The sequence below is a fragment of the Passer domesticus genome, chromosome 5 (assembly GCF_036417665.1).
Source record: "Passer domesticus isolate bPasDom1 chromosome 5, bPasDom1.hap1, whole genome shotgun sequence".
In the NCBI taxonomy this organism is placed as follows: domain Eukaryota; kingdom Metazoa; phylum Chordata; class Aves; order Passeriformes; family Passeridae; genus Passer; species Passer domesticus.
The window spans coordinates 68,879,371-68,893,659 of NC_087478.1; the positions used below are offsets into that span (position 1 = coordinate 68,879,371).

The 14,289-nt window shown below is 42.4% G+C and overlaps 1 long non-coding RNA gene across 6 annotated transcripts in view; it reads right to left on the reverse strand.

Annotated features, from left to right (window-relative positions):
• The window catches only part of LOC135300867 (uncharacterized), a 159,613-nt gene that overhangs the window by 64,836 nt on the left and 80,488 nt on the right, over positions 1 to 14,289 (reverse strand). For 5 of the 6 annotated variants that reach the window (XR_010362633.1, XR_010362631.1, XR_010362632.1 and 2 more), the window contains 2 exons: positions 9,551 to 9,698; positions 1,173 to 9,171 (listed from right to left, as the gene is read on the reverse strand). This is a non-coding gene — a long non-coding RNA (uncharacterized LOC135300867). Of the gene's footprint in view, positions 1 to 1,172; positions 9,172 to 9,550; positions 9,699 to 14,289 lie in introns of those variants that run through there. The other variant, XR_010362628.1, reaches the window with a different exon arrangement.

Sequence of the window (14,289 nt, forward strand, 5' to 3'; positions counted from 1 at the left end):
TTTGTTTTAAAGCTTTAAGAGGTGAAGTTAAACATTGGAACGCGTGAGTCCTGCACACAGGAATCCATCTGTGTGGGGCTCACAGGAGAACGTCAGGATCAGGAAACTGCCATCCCAGGGGATGATATGTATGTGGGTTAATGAGCTCTGCAGCGAGGAAGGCAAATATTTCAGTTCTTGCCTGGTATTCCAGCAGTGTTAGACTAAAGTTTGCAGACTCGCGTTATCCCATGTGCTGTATAAATGTAATGGCTACATTTCTGGAGACTGCTACTTGGAATAGCAATTTTGTGAAAATTCTTCAAGCAAGTTGGAAGCTATCACTTCAGAGCCTTGAAATGAGGGCGCTGGCAGGACTACTTAGTCAACACATATGGCGCTGTGCTGTGATTTCCATTTCAGAGTGTACTAGCACTTATTCTCTGTTTTTCTCACAGCTGCTCACTCCCAGCGTTAGCACTCCCAGAATAGCCTGCTGGCATATAAATAGGGTTCTCCCTCTGCTGCACATGGCAGTGCTGCAACTGTATTGCTCTCCACCTAACTATAAGGTGCTGTTAATGCCATTAAAATAGTTCTGTGTCTTCCAGTCCCCAAGAGGCAGAGACACTTCAGGTTCCTGGATTTGCTCATTCTCAGGGCTTAGACAAAGAGTTGCATCCTAATTTAATCATCGGGAAAAGCAGTATGAAGGAGAAAAAAAAAAGGCTTCCTAACTGAAAGACCTTACTAATTCAGAGTATCTAACACATCATTCCCTTGAGGTTAAAAATGAGCACTCATTAAAGCAGTCTCACCTGTAAAGGAGAGGTATTGTCTTCAAAGAAACCCTGGGTTTGGGCAGCACAGTTCCTCAAAGTCAACCTGGTGCTACGTCACCACCAGACCCTGACTGCAGAACCATTTTGGGCAGCATCACATTTCCCAGCCAAGAGGGATGCTCAGCTCTGATGCTGCATCAAGTCTCTCTCCAGTTTCTGCCAGCAAGTCCTGGTGCCTCCCAGTTATTTCATAGTTCTAAAGTGTTGCACAGCTTCCAACATAATTCAGTTGGATTCCTGGCTCTGATCTGCTGAGACACCGCAAAGGGCAGCAATTGCTTCACTCCTCATGAGGACAACAGAGAAGTGCAGTGAGTGGCTAAAAGTAACAGTGCCCTAAAAGCTGAAGAGGAAGGATTTTGTGAGAATACAGGTGCAAAACATTTGTATAATTGTTGTTTTTATTATCATCATCATCCACATTCCAATGCTGCGCACATCACCATCATCCTTATTATTCACATTCTAAGAGTGAACACATAAAAGAGGTACCAAGAAATACTGAGGCTTCTGCTTTCTCTGGTTGACATTTAATTTCTGTTTTCAGTATGTCTCTGGAAGAAGTTTGAAAAGTGTGGTTGCTTTCAAAGTGATTTTCTTTTTCCATTTGGCAGATTCCTTGCCATGATGAACAGAGATGAAACAAAAAAATATAAACCTGACAATCTATTTAAAATAGCTACTTGCACTGTCAGCTAAATTCAAGATTGGACTTTTTTAAAACTGAAACACTCCAAACCAAGATATTTTAATGGTCAAGAAATCCTATAATTTTACACAATAAATATGCTGTCCAGAAATGATGGGGAAAATGAGAGTCATATTTCCGACCATTTGGTTAAATTAATAATAACACACAAATGCTCCCTCTGTTGGTTGACTTTCAAAAAGTATTCCAAATATCACAGTAGCATCCAGTAAGAGAGTGTGTTTTCTTTGGGAGGAAAAACCAAAACCAAAACAAACTCCAAAAACCAACAAAACTCCATATCCAAAACTGAGGCACACAAGAATAATATGAGTAAATTATTGCCAATGTGCAAAACAAAATTAATTAAATTTTAACAGCTATCAAGCCAAAATATTTGGATCCAGAACTAAGTATACACACATCAGAATTCATAAAATTTAATTTTGGATGGTTTGCAGGCTAATTATTTTTTGTCCAGGAAAAGTGCTCTCTTGCAACAGAAATAATACCACTCTTACCCTATTTTCTTGTGGAGTGAAAAGGCACCACTGTGTATCATTAAGAAAACAGTTCTGTATCAGCATTGACAACAATAACACTAAGCAGTAATTTGGGAGTTCTGTTTATGCACATTAAATTTCCAACAAGTAGTTCTGCAGGAGCTCAAATGGTTTTGTGCAGTGAGGAGTTTTCCTGAGCTTAACCATTTCCATCAAGGAAAAAAATTCTGTTTCCATAGAAACATCCGAGGTGGACCAAGCGTGGAGTAATCAAAATACAATAATGCCTTTTTGCAAGGTACTAGGAAAAAAATTCCAGTTTTAAGTAAGCACTGCTGCTCTTTCCTTCCATTCACACTAGAAAGCTTGGGAAACTCTCCCCAAATGTCTGTGTGACACACAGTTTAATTAGCACAATAAAAAGTTAGGTTTTCTTACATTCATAATTAGCATATCATTCTGAACTAGAGCCAAGGATATATTAACATGAAAAAAAGAGAGAGAGTGAAATAAATAATTTAAAATTACATTTATATTCCTTCTTTTATTTGCTACTGGTTATATCAAGTGGCTCTTCTTATGTGTAAAAATTTTTAGTTGCTTTTTCTGTATTCTTAGTACCGAAAGCTCATTTCTTGGTAGTGAAGGGTTTTTCTGGTATTCAAAATCCAAGCTATGGGTTAGGAATTTTTTTCTTGTTGTTGAAATGAGTATGCATGATATTATATCATTCTCAGCTACCATCATAGAATTTTCTGACAACAGAATTTATCTGCGAGTTCCGCCATTGCCCAGGGATGAAAAAAAGACTGCACAAAGCCAGCCTGCCTTCATCTATCTCCTCAACAAAGCAAAAAAAAACCCACAGCTCCATTTTTAACAGAGCAATTCCATTGAAGTGCTTCCTTTGTCTGTTCTTTGTGTTAATAAAATAGACACCTCTTTCTTATGATAGCTGAAGTTATTTTCTAATTACTCTATTATCAGATGATATTAAAAAATACTCACTCTGTAGGTGTAAGAGGAGCACATAATAATTACAATACAACAAATAATTGTAGCCCTCCATTTGTACACAACAACATGATACTAATGTCAGAGACAAAAAATACACTTTCACTTCTAATCCTACCTCAAAATGAAAAATTGACAGCAATAGAATTGGCAGGGTTCCACTTTTGTGTTTTTCAAAGGTTTGGTAGCAAATTCACACACAGATTTTGTTCCTCTTTATTTTATTACCTTTCAGCAGGGATCTGAGAATCAAGCTGGGTTTTCCATCTCCAACACCATCATTAGTAATAAAGACTATGTTGGCCAAATTATGATCACAATAATCTGTGTGTAGTCCCTTTGTTATCAAGAGATTTGCTCAGACATTACTGGTGAAGAAGCCTCTGACTGGTAAGTGGCACACATGGATACCTTGGTGCATGAGGAGGATGAGCCCCACAGGCTCCCAGGGATTTTAATGAAGTAGAAAGCAGCAAATGTTTAATTTCTGTCATTCAGGCAGGCAGATATGACTCTGAATACTCAACAGCTTGGTTTGTGCAGCCACGCAGGTAGCAGCACGCCCTGAGAAACAGGTGACAGTCAGTCAGTTATTTCTTACATTGGAGCAAAGTCCATAACACTCCCTGGGCAGGTAAAGCCCTGTAGCTGCTTCCAAGGCAGTTTAGGGGCATCCCTCCCCACTGCTCACACAGCCACGGTGTGTGCGGAGGGCACACAGGGCGCTGCAGGAGCCGCTCATTGCAGCCCAGAGGAGCCTTCGCAAGGGCACAGGCATGCAGAGCGGCACAGATGCCCACGCCGAGGTGCCAGCCATAGGGACATACGGAAACACAGCTTCCACTGTGGAGCAAACATAGCCACATGCCTAGGGCACAGGGAGGAATTAACTCTTGAAGGACTGCTAAGAGATTGCCACTGTCCTGTTGTTGGAGGCCACTCTTCAAACCCAGCTGTCAAACTGGTGTGGAGAGGCATGAGCACCACTGGCAAGGCAGGACCAGCACAGCTGGTTGGAGGGACAAACACAAGCCATGTGTCTGGGCAGTGTGAGTCCCATGTGGCTCTGCATGTGCTGAGTGACACAGGGGCTGAGAAGTATGGAAAGAGGTTTGAGGGGCCAGGTGTAAGCAGGTTTGGGAGGTTTCCCTGTCACCCCATTAGACACTCTTGCCCTTCACTCTACATGACTACACCAGTCCACCTCCCCCAGCAGCTGCTACCTTTTCCACCAGCCTTTCCCCCCCTCTGCAGGGGCATGCTGAGCCTTTGGGTGTATGGCTGCATTAGTGAGGTGGAAGAGCTGAGTTCTTCACAAAAGTGACCTTTTTTATCTGCCTGTTGCCTTTTGCAACATACCTAAGCATACCTAAAATGGCAGAGTCACTAAGAAGACACAAGGAAATCCCACAGGTCTTTTCCCCCCAAGCAGCTCAGCTGGTGCAGGCAGACCCCCACCTTGCACCAGACAAGCCTGTGTTAGCAGGGAAACCACAGTGTTTGGTCACCAAACCAGCACTTCCTAGCATGACTTCTCCCCCAGGAAATATTGAACTGCCCCATAAATACCTCTTCAAAACAAAATCCTCCCAATCTTCCAATAAAAATTAAAGTGGCTTAGGAAGTAACTTTCTCCTTGCTATCCATGACAGGCTGATACAAGACTTATTTTTTAAATTACACAGACTCAACTTTTCTCCATATTTAACACTTTAAGAGCAGGCTTCTTTATAACACTACACTGCACATGTATGAAGTGCAGAGATGGGGACGAGCTGCCTACCTCACTCGGGTGACAAGGGACATCTAGTGGCATCGTGGCTCCCAGCACCACTGCCTGTAGCAGCAGAAGACACAGCCACCTCACCTGTCCCCACGGTATCCCACCCCAGTGTTGGGAAAACCCATGGCTGGTACAAGGAGTGACAGCCCTCTGCCTTTCCCAGCCTCACATCCCACCTCTGTGTGCAGAGCTAGACTTCTTTGCTTTCTTGCTTTACACTACTTTCCTCCTCTCTCTATCAGGTCTGCCCAGCTTTTTCAGCCCTGCTCACATTAATTTTCCCTAATAACATAATCATATATTATACATATAACAATTTATTTTTAGTAAGAGGCTGGTTATCTCAGTGGCAAAGGTCTGCCGTGGATAAGAAAGCATGGAGCCTGCTCCCTTTATTCAGAGAAATAAACTGCTTCAGAAGAATACCTGTCTGTGTGAAAGTAAAACAAATAAGGGCATGGTTAGAGCAAGACTTGAAAATTGCAACCACATCTCCTGGGAAAAAAAATATTTTGTTTAATTAAAAAAAATAGTAAATAATGGCATTACATCCAGCTTAAGTATTTACATTAGTAATAAAAAGTCAAGACGTTGTCATTGGAACAGACCAGTACATACTGAAAGATGTGGGTTTAGATTAGATAAGAAGAAATTCTTTACTGAGGTTTCAGTTGCACAGGAGGAGTTGTGATGGTCCTGTTTATCAAGGCAGCATCAAATCTATTATCATTTATTTATTTATTTATTTATTCATTTATTCATTTTGCCTGGTATAGATTTCCCTATCCAAACCCCAAACACTACATGACTGGAATAGTAACAGAGGGCTGGAAGCAGTGCTAAACCTGCTGGCTATCCAAAGTTCTGCAACTTTGATTTAAAAGACCTCCTGTGGTTGTGGTCCACCTGTGCCTCAGCCTGGACTTGTCACATATGTTTAAAAATAGTTGATTTATTAGTTTTCTTTTGGTGTTCTGCTCAAAAAAAAAAATAATTAAGAACATGTGTGGCTGAGAGGAAGGAAAAAATGGCCTTTTGGGAGATGCAAAAAACCCACAGAAACCCTGACTCATCAAACTCACTTTTAGTTTGTTTGGCTGCCTCCTATCCCTTGCTTTATTTTTTTTTTTTCCTCTGCAAAATTCCCCTGATCATCTCTGCCAGGTTTTTTGCTTTATCTGTTAATTGTCTTTCTCCTTCTTCTGAAAAGCTCTCTTAATTGTTTCCTTTTACACTTTTTTCTTTTCCAGTTTCCTGCTCCCCATATATGTTTCCCTCTACCATCACCTCCGGCAAACATTGTAACCCCCTTCTCACAGGAAACATTTAAAGAATCAAACTTGTCTTTTCCATTTGCTATTCCTCTTGGGAAAAGAAAAATAATACACAAACTATTTTTTCTATTAAAACATTTCACTGAAATTTGAATAAAACTATGTACAGTAGTATATGTACAGCAGTAGATTATCTCCTTTTCTTACTCTCCACGTTTTTTTTCTTTACTGAGTAAAAGTGCAGCGCGTACTCTGTGCAGAAATACATAAATCACCATCTTGTTTTCCCCACCCATTGTGGCTATAACAATAAGAGTGTCCCAAATACATAGCCGGCGAATTGCTGCCACGACTGAATGATTAAAGAACTTTCAGGCAGCACTTCATGGCACTCCACTGCTCAGAGCAGAAACCTCCTCCCCTTTCGAGCAGCCAGCCCTGGGAGATCAGGAGAGACATGCAGCTTTAAACCAACATGAAACAATTAGAAATGTCACCAGCAAAGGTAACCTGAGGCTTACCTGAGCTCAACAGAATATTATTTTGGTATGGAAAAAAGGACTAACAAACGGAGATATTATTGGAAGCAGCCAGACGGTCAGCAGAGGGGATACTGATGTGTTTTAGGCAGCACTGGCCTCAGAATGAAGCTTAGGGATGGCAAGCCAGGCGCATCAGCCAGCAGTTGGCACTGTTGCTCCACTGGAGAAGGGATGGCAGCAGCAGCAGCAGCAGCAGCCAGGAATGCAGCAGCACGGAGAGCGCAGCCCAGGGACAGGTGTCCCGAGGAGCATCACCTGCAGACACAGTCATGACACACGCTGCCTGCGCATGAACATGCCCACGTGAAGCACACGCTCTGTGCGGACGTGTCACAAGAAAGGAGAAAGGATTTCCATCATGCATACAAAGATCACCTTGCTCGCTCAGACACTGCAAGTGCAAATCTAATCTGTCGGTCAGGACAGCTGGGAAAGCAGCAATGCACTGCGAAAGAGTTGAGAAATCCAGACTGATGTGTCACAAAGCAGCGAATGGCAAAGTCCTTCACAAAAGCAACAAGAGACTTCCAAACTCACTGCAAGACCAGACAATAGAAGTCTTCTTCCAAATAAGAGGGATTCCCTCTCCTCCAGGGATTTGCAGTTTTCAGCACTGCCCACGGTAGTGACAGGTTGTGTAGATGAGTGAGGCAAGGCCAGAAGAGGGGATGTCACAATGGAAAGACAGCTCTTGTAGAACACACTGATATGAATAAAAAGGCTTTTGGTAATTTTTTTTTTTTTAGACCTTCAGTACCTCACAAGCCTTGGAACAGTCACAAAACAGCAAAAGGTAAAATTAAATCTTGTGGCTTTACAACTACCTTACCTGCTCCCTCTTCCTCCTTCCAACAAAGCAAAACAAACAAAAAAACTCCAACCAAGCAACCAAACAGAAAAGGCAATTAAACTACTTACACCTGTATACCAGGGACAGGGAGAATTTCACTGGGGAAAAATACTACCTCCATCCACAGAACTGCTCCTCTTGGATTTCAGTACATGTAGTACATGTCTTAGCAAAAGTGTTAAATAACAAAGAATATGTAAAGAATTAAATAGAAACAAGTTAAATTTAAAGACATGAGAAGATAATCAATTGGAAACATCTGGGAGGTGAGAAAACAGGAACTTAAAAAACCAAACTGAAACAAACCCAACCACATTTCATTGTGAATTCGTGGAAAAGGAAACCACTTCAGTACTTCACACTGGGAATTTTATCCATCTCCAAGTGCAGGAGCATGAAAGCTTGTCTGAAGAAAGGGTAGGGTGTCTGAGCTCTGCCTGAGCTCCCTGCTCAGCACCAGAACCATTTCATCACTGAGGATTGTTCTGAAATCAAGGTTATGACTGGCCTTGAACTCACAAGACAGGCAGGCAGAGAAAAGTCTGGTCTAAATGGATTAGATGGTTAAGGGCAAGAGGTTCTTAGTCTTTCTGCTGGTCACTGGTTTGAGGAGAAAAGACTTCATGACAGGAAAGAGAGAAAGACACAAAGAATATAAAGAATTCTTGAGAAATAGCAAAGAAACATTCAAATAAATTAATCTGGATTTCCAAAAAGAAAACTGGCAAAGGTGCTAGAGCAGAAGTTTCCCAGTGCATTAAAAAAATATCCAAGAACAAGAAACAGCTTTATCTAATAATGTGCCACAAGACAAACTTGACAACAGGAACAGCAAAATCCTTCCCTGCTGTGATTGCAGCAGCAGCAACTCCAGAGCACATTCCAGGGGTCTATGTATACACTGTATTTGGTTAAAAAACCTGAAAAATAAATAGTTAGTTCCTTTATATTGAGAAAACTATGCATTTCCTAGAGAGGAAAATAAAAGGAGGCAGTTTAGCAATACATTACCACATACCATTGCCTGTTGCAATGATCCTCATTAGGGAGGAGCAGCTCTTTGGGAGCTGCACCTGAGTTTCTCTACCTGCACAGCCTCAAAGATAATTTTGCCAGAGAGTTGTCTTTGTGTGAGTACCTTCCCTCAGAGCAAGCTTAGCACCAACCATATAATTTTTACTATTTTGTAAATTCTAAAAGAAAATAGGATGATATTAATGATCCTCCTTTAATCTCCCTTCAGTATTTATTTACTGGGTTGTCTTGCACAGCTGCCTGTAGTTATATACATTCTCCTTAGTCACAGCACATGAGCATTCTGATAAAGGCAACACAGTTTTGTCTCTTTTTGTTTTACCTGACACCAAGGCCCCAATCATTGTCGGAGGGGAGGTGATATATTACTGCAAAAATCAGTGCACTGTATTGAGAAACCAGCAGCTGACTTCTGCATGTCTGTCACACAGGATTGTCTAAGCCATGAATGCTTCACATATTCTTGGTATTCACATAAAAAAATTCAAACAAAAAGGCTTACATTCCTTGTGGTTATTCTGGGGTCTCCACTTGCAGGGAGAGAGGCAGAATGAAACCCATCAAGCCTGTCAAGAAAACTGCATCAGTTTCATGCCAGTTTTGTCCACTGAAGCCCCACTACCATCACAGAGTTTGCTGTACAGACTGAGATGAGCTTTGCCTGTATCCAGTAATAAAATTTGTCAGTTTTTTTCACAAGGGAAAAATGACACAATACGCCCTTAACCTCATTTCTGACTCTGCCCATCACTTTCAAGGAAGCTGCATCAGTTTTCTTAGTGGAAAAACTAGATGCCTCTAGTCAAAGGGAAACCTAGATCCTAAAATACCACCACTAGACATCCCCTTAGCTTCAGCCAACCAAGCAGAGGTATTCCTGTAGCCCTGATGGCTTCTTCCAGACACCCTATTTAACACCAGCAGACAGGGAAGGAGCAAGGACTCTCCAGGAAATCTACAATTTTATAGTTTATGGGCCGCATTAGCTGCACCCATTATTTATGTGCTACAATCACACCCCATGCTTAGGTGAGACATACCTCAAGTCTTCAGAGCTGGCTGAGGAGAATGGGTCCATTCAGGCCTGGTTGCAGCCTGTCTTTGCCTTTCTGACAGTCTGGGGAAAGCCACTAAGATGGATCTGCCCCAGTCTTGATTCCAGCAGGTCTAGAAATTTCCTCTGATACCCTAATGAAGAGATAGAGGTTCAATGGGTGTAAAGCAAAGCAGCTGTCAAGGGAGCAATGCCTGTGTATGCTCTCTGTGAATGGCCCTTACCTTTCAGAAGAGAAAATCTTACATTCCCCACATCCTGCCTGTGACATGAGGTTAGATAAAATATGTTTAGGAGGCATGGCCTGGCCTGTAGCCCAGCTGTCTGACCACAGCAACTACACTCCTTATAAACACAAGGACACTGTTTCTTCTGGGTATCTGGGATTTGCCAGTTCAGCTTATTCAGCTCACTAGAATGATTTTTTTGTTGTTTTTGTCATTGTTGTTCTTAATGAATTTTCAAAAATCAAAGCAATGGCTGTGGAACACTGTTCAAAACCATTGATTTTTCTGTAGCTTTGGTGAAACATGGAAAAATCAGCTTGAAGTGGGTTGATTAGCTACCAGCAAAGGTTCTCAAGGAAACTTCTCTGAGAAATGCAGTCATCTTCTGAGACTGACACTCATTTGCAGCTTATGTCATAGCTCACAGAACGAAATCATCACCATCACTTCAGGCATTTCAAGCTGAGATAGAAGAACAGTTGAGAGCTGAGGTAAGTTCTGCTCTAGCAAAGTGTCAGAATACAATTAATGACCCCAGGGAGGATTTTCTTTCTCATCCCCAGTTAAAGCAACAAACCACTAACCTCCTGCCTGATAGTTTTCACTCCCCATTCAATAACCTCTATGTTTACATTACTCATCATGTAAATTGCCTGGACACAGTTACAAATATTCCACTAATAACCACCACAAGATCTCCTGCTGTCTTGCTGTGCTCAGGTATTCCACGATTGACTCTGGTCCACACTCATAATTGCTCACCCTGACCTGAGTGAGCACTGCTGCTCCTGCTCTGCATGGATGGCAGATCACAAGCACCCACTATGAAAACACAATTTGCTTGTAATAAACCTTCTCAGATTCCTTCCATTCTCACATAGTGTCCAAGCCTTGCCACCTATTAAATAGTATCAGTCGGGACACTCTTAGGTACTTCTAATCTGTCCTGGTATAGTAAGAGCAGAGTTTTTTGTCTTTGGCCAGAAAGGCCTCTGAGTCACCTTCTGAGGCATGAATTGGCTTTCTTCTGTGTTCTCTCAGGAATTCAAAGATTCTACATTAGATCATATATAAAGTATACACAATGGAGTTTTTGGGGGTTAGAGGAAAAAGTAATAATGTTTAAACTGTGGGAAGGGAGGTTCAGAAGGGGTATAAGGGCCTGTTTTCCAGCAGTAGGGATGATGAAGCAGAGAACCTGGGGGTGATGTGGGACCTTGAACCCTGGATATCCTTGAGAACAGGTCATGAAAACTGTCACAAGAGACATCTGCCTGCAGTTGATTCTCCCTCTGAATGCATGTCCCAGCCCCATCACCTGTCTGTGATACCTAAGTGTCACAGAGGGACATGCTCCTTGAATTTAGAATGAGATATATTCCTCTGGGTGCTGTGACAATAGTACTTCAGGAAGAGGCAGAAACTCACTCTCTTTCAGACCTCAGCTGGGATTGTTTTACAAGGACAACTTTCCAATCAAAAAGGGGGCAGAGCTAAACTATTTCTCTGCCAACTCCACCCTCCATGAGCATATGCCAATCTCTCTTTGGACTTTGTCCCTGAACTGGAAAGGTAACCAGAAAGCATCAGATAAGAAACTGGACACATCAAAATAGTCAAACAAAGCCTGAAGGACTTTGACAATAAACATACATGAAGGGAAGACACTTTCACACAGATTCCTTACTTTGGCGTGTAGGAGGAACTACAGCAGAAATTTCATTTTGGAGAATGAAATACAACATTGAGATCTTTATAGCAATCCCTAGCCACTCTCTCTGGTACTTTTTGTACCACACACAGACTACAAGCGTACAGAAGTGTCAGCTTGTGGGGCACCATACCAACATGGGACAAGTGCAGGAACACCCTGAGTTGTAATGTAATGCAAACAGAGAAAAGGGAAGAGGAGCAACAGTTTACAAATGCAAATGCACTCCTGTTGACCAGAAAAATCCTGACTTGCTTCCTAGAGAAGCTGTGGAGGCACCTGAACCAAAGAGGCCTCCTGGAGCAGAGTTCAACATAGTGTTAGCCAAAATATGTTGGCTAAATAAATTGAGTAAGAACATCATCAACATGACAAAGCAAAAGATATCCAGAGAAGGACAACTAAAATATTCAGTGTACTCACACCACTGCAAAAGGCCACTTAAACAAATGAAACATAAAACAGTTCAGCTGTTTTAGCTTGTCAGAGGATTCATAGAACAGTGTTGTGCCAGCACAGCAAGGCCTGCCCAGGCCTGAGAATCATCCTAGTCCCATTCCCTCAACAAAATACCTCTCCTGGCAGAACCTGGGTCGGAGAATGCAGTGGTGCTGGTGGAAATGGGCTCAGCTATCTCAGCCTGTGTCTCTTGGAGGTGATGCAGCTTTGCTGGCTTAATGTGCCCACAGAGCAACACAGCTGGGCCGCTGCCACATGAAAAACATCAACCCACAGCCACTTACACCAGGTTCCTTCAATGGACTCAATGAACTCCTAAATCAGCTTGTAACCACAGTCTCCTCTGCATTCCCTCCTAAACTGAATATGGTTGGTGTCAGGTCCATCCTTCCTCTTCCTTCCCCTCTCTAATCACATCCATGCAAACAGACACACTAGAAATATATGCAATTCATTGTTTGTTCAGTGTGATTGCTTGAGTTCCATTTCCTAGTGGCATTCCTCAAGGCTGCTAGCTCTTCTTAAGGTTAAATACAGACTCCCATGCTGGTCAGTTCAGAAAGGGTAGAATTACTGCTTCTCTTCCAGCTAAGCAAATTAACTGAATTTGCACACTACAAAGCGCAGGTAGGTTTGCAATTGTAGCACTAACACATGGAAAACGGTGGCTCAGCTGGGAAGGCTTTCAGCTTGTGGTGTCAGAAAGTAACTCTTGGACCCATGAAAGGAATTATTTTTGTCTTTCACTGATCTTTCTCCTACCACTTGGATACCAGGCTGCTGTCTCTACTCAAGTATGCAAATCTGAGCAAGCCACTAAAACAAGCATTAAAAATCTCCCTGGAAATAAAAGTACTGTTTGTACAAACTCTCACATCCTTCTCCTACCTTCCAAGCAAAGGCTGCTCTTGCAGCTGGTAAGATGAGGCTCTCCCAGTGAGGTGGGAGCGGAAACACTACGGCTTATCATTATGCACTGTGTTCGGTGTTTTGCTGAGTTAGGAAAGGACAGGACACCAAGCACATTCCATGGCACTCTGCCAAGCAGGGCCCCAAAGGGTAAACAGAAAGTAATGTGCAGGATGCAAGACAGTCTTTAAAGAAAATAAGAGGGGCACCAGATGGTCACTAAAATGATCCACAACAGAAGAATGTGAATGAACATTTCAGGTTCTGTTCTAGCACCTTATTAAACATATATGGATGTGTGTCTTAAGAGCAGGCTGCATTCTGGGAGAGCCATGTCAGGCTGAGATTTTGCAAATCATCCATCTCCTCCACAGTCCCCGGTGAAGTCACCACCTCAGCGCCCGGCTGTCCTGCTCCTTCTAGCACTATAGTTGACCATAATCACCTCACTCATTTTTTCACTGATTAAACTGACTTCCAGTGCCATTACAGTAAATTGCCACAAGCAGGTTTTGTTCGTTCGCTTTTTAACTGCGGACTCATATAACACAGCGTGCAAACCCTAACGAAGGGCATTTGTACGCCAGTGAGGGTTGATACTGCAGTTTAACAGAGAGCAGCTTTGTAAAGGGAGAACAACGCTACTGCAGTGTGCTCTAGGGCTTTTACTTCCTATGGCCAGCACCGGATCTCTGTTCCCTGTTAATGAACAGCTGCTGTTCATTCAGCTGTCGAGGTGGTCCAGTGGGACAGGCGGCTGTGGGACAATTCAGAGGGGACACACCACATGCAAAGCCTCCCCTCCTATCTGAACACCCGGCGTGAACAATGCTCAACCATCCACGCATAACACAAAACTCAGGAAGGCATACAGCATCCCTTAGGTTTCATGCTTCTTAGTTCAAAGGCAGAGTTGGCAAGAAAAAGGCTCTGCCTTTCAGAGAAATGAGCTCTCTTAGAACCAGGATGTGGCCATCACAAAATCTGTGTCCCTTCAGTTGGGGATTCCAGAAGAGCTTTTGGGCTATTATGAGGTCTCCTCATCTGGTAGGACATACAAGAAGTCACTCTCCCATACAACAACCTAATGTTCCTGTGATTTTCATTCAGTGTCAACAAAGTCTTAATTACTTAATATAAATACCTTTCTAAAATTTGAACACTGAAATGAAATTTCAAATGCCAGAAATTTTCATGCTCCCATCCTTGAGTTTCTCTACAGAGAAGCATGCATTTGTTCCTTAAGAGGTCACAGGCTGAAGTCTTGGAAACTGCTATAAAGCACCACACACTGACATAATAGGAAGGAGCCTGGGTTCAGTGAGGCACAACAAAGACCACCTGGAGTTCACTTTGAAAAAACAGATCCAGGAAAAATCTTTTCCTCTTCACCTTTCTGGAAAGGAACCAAAGTTTATC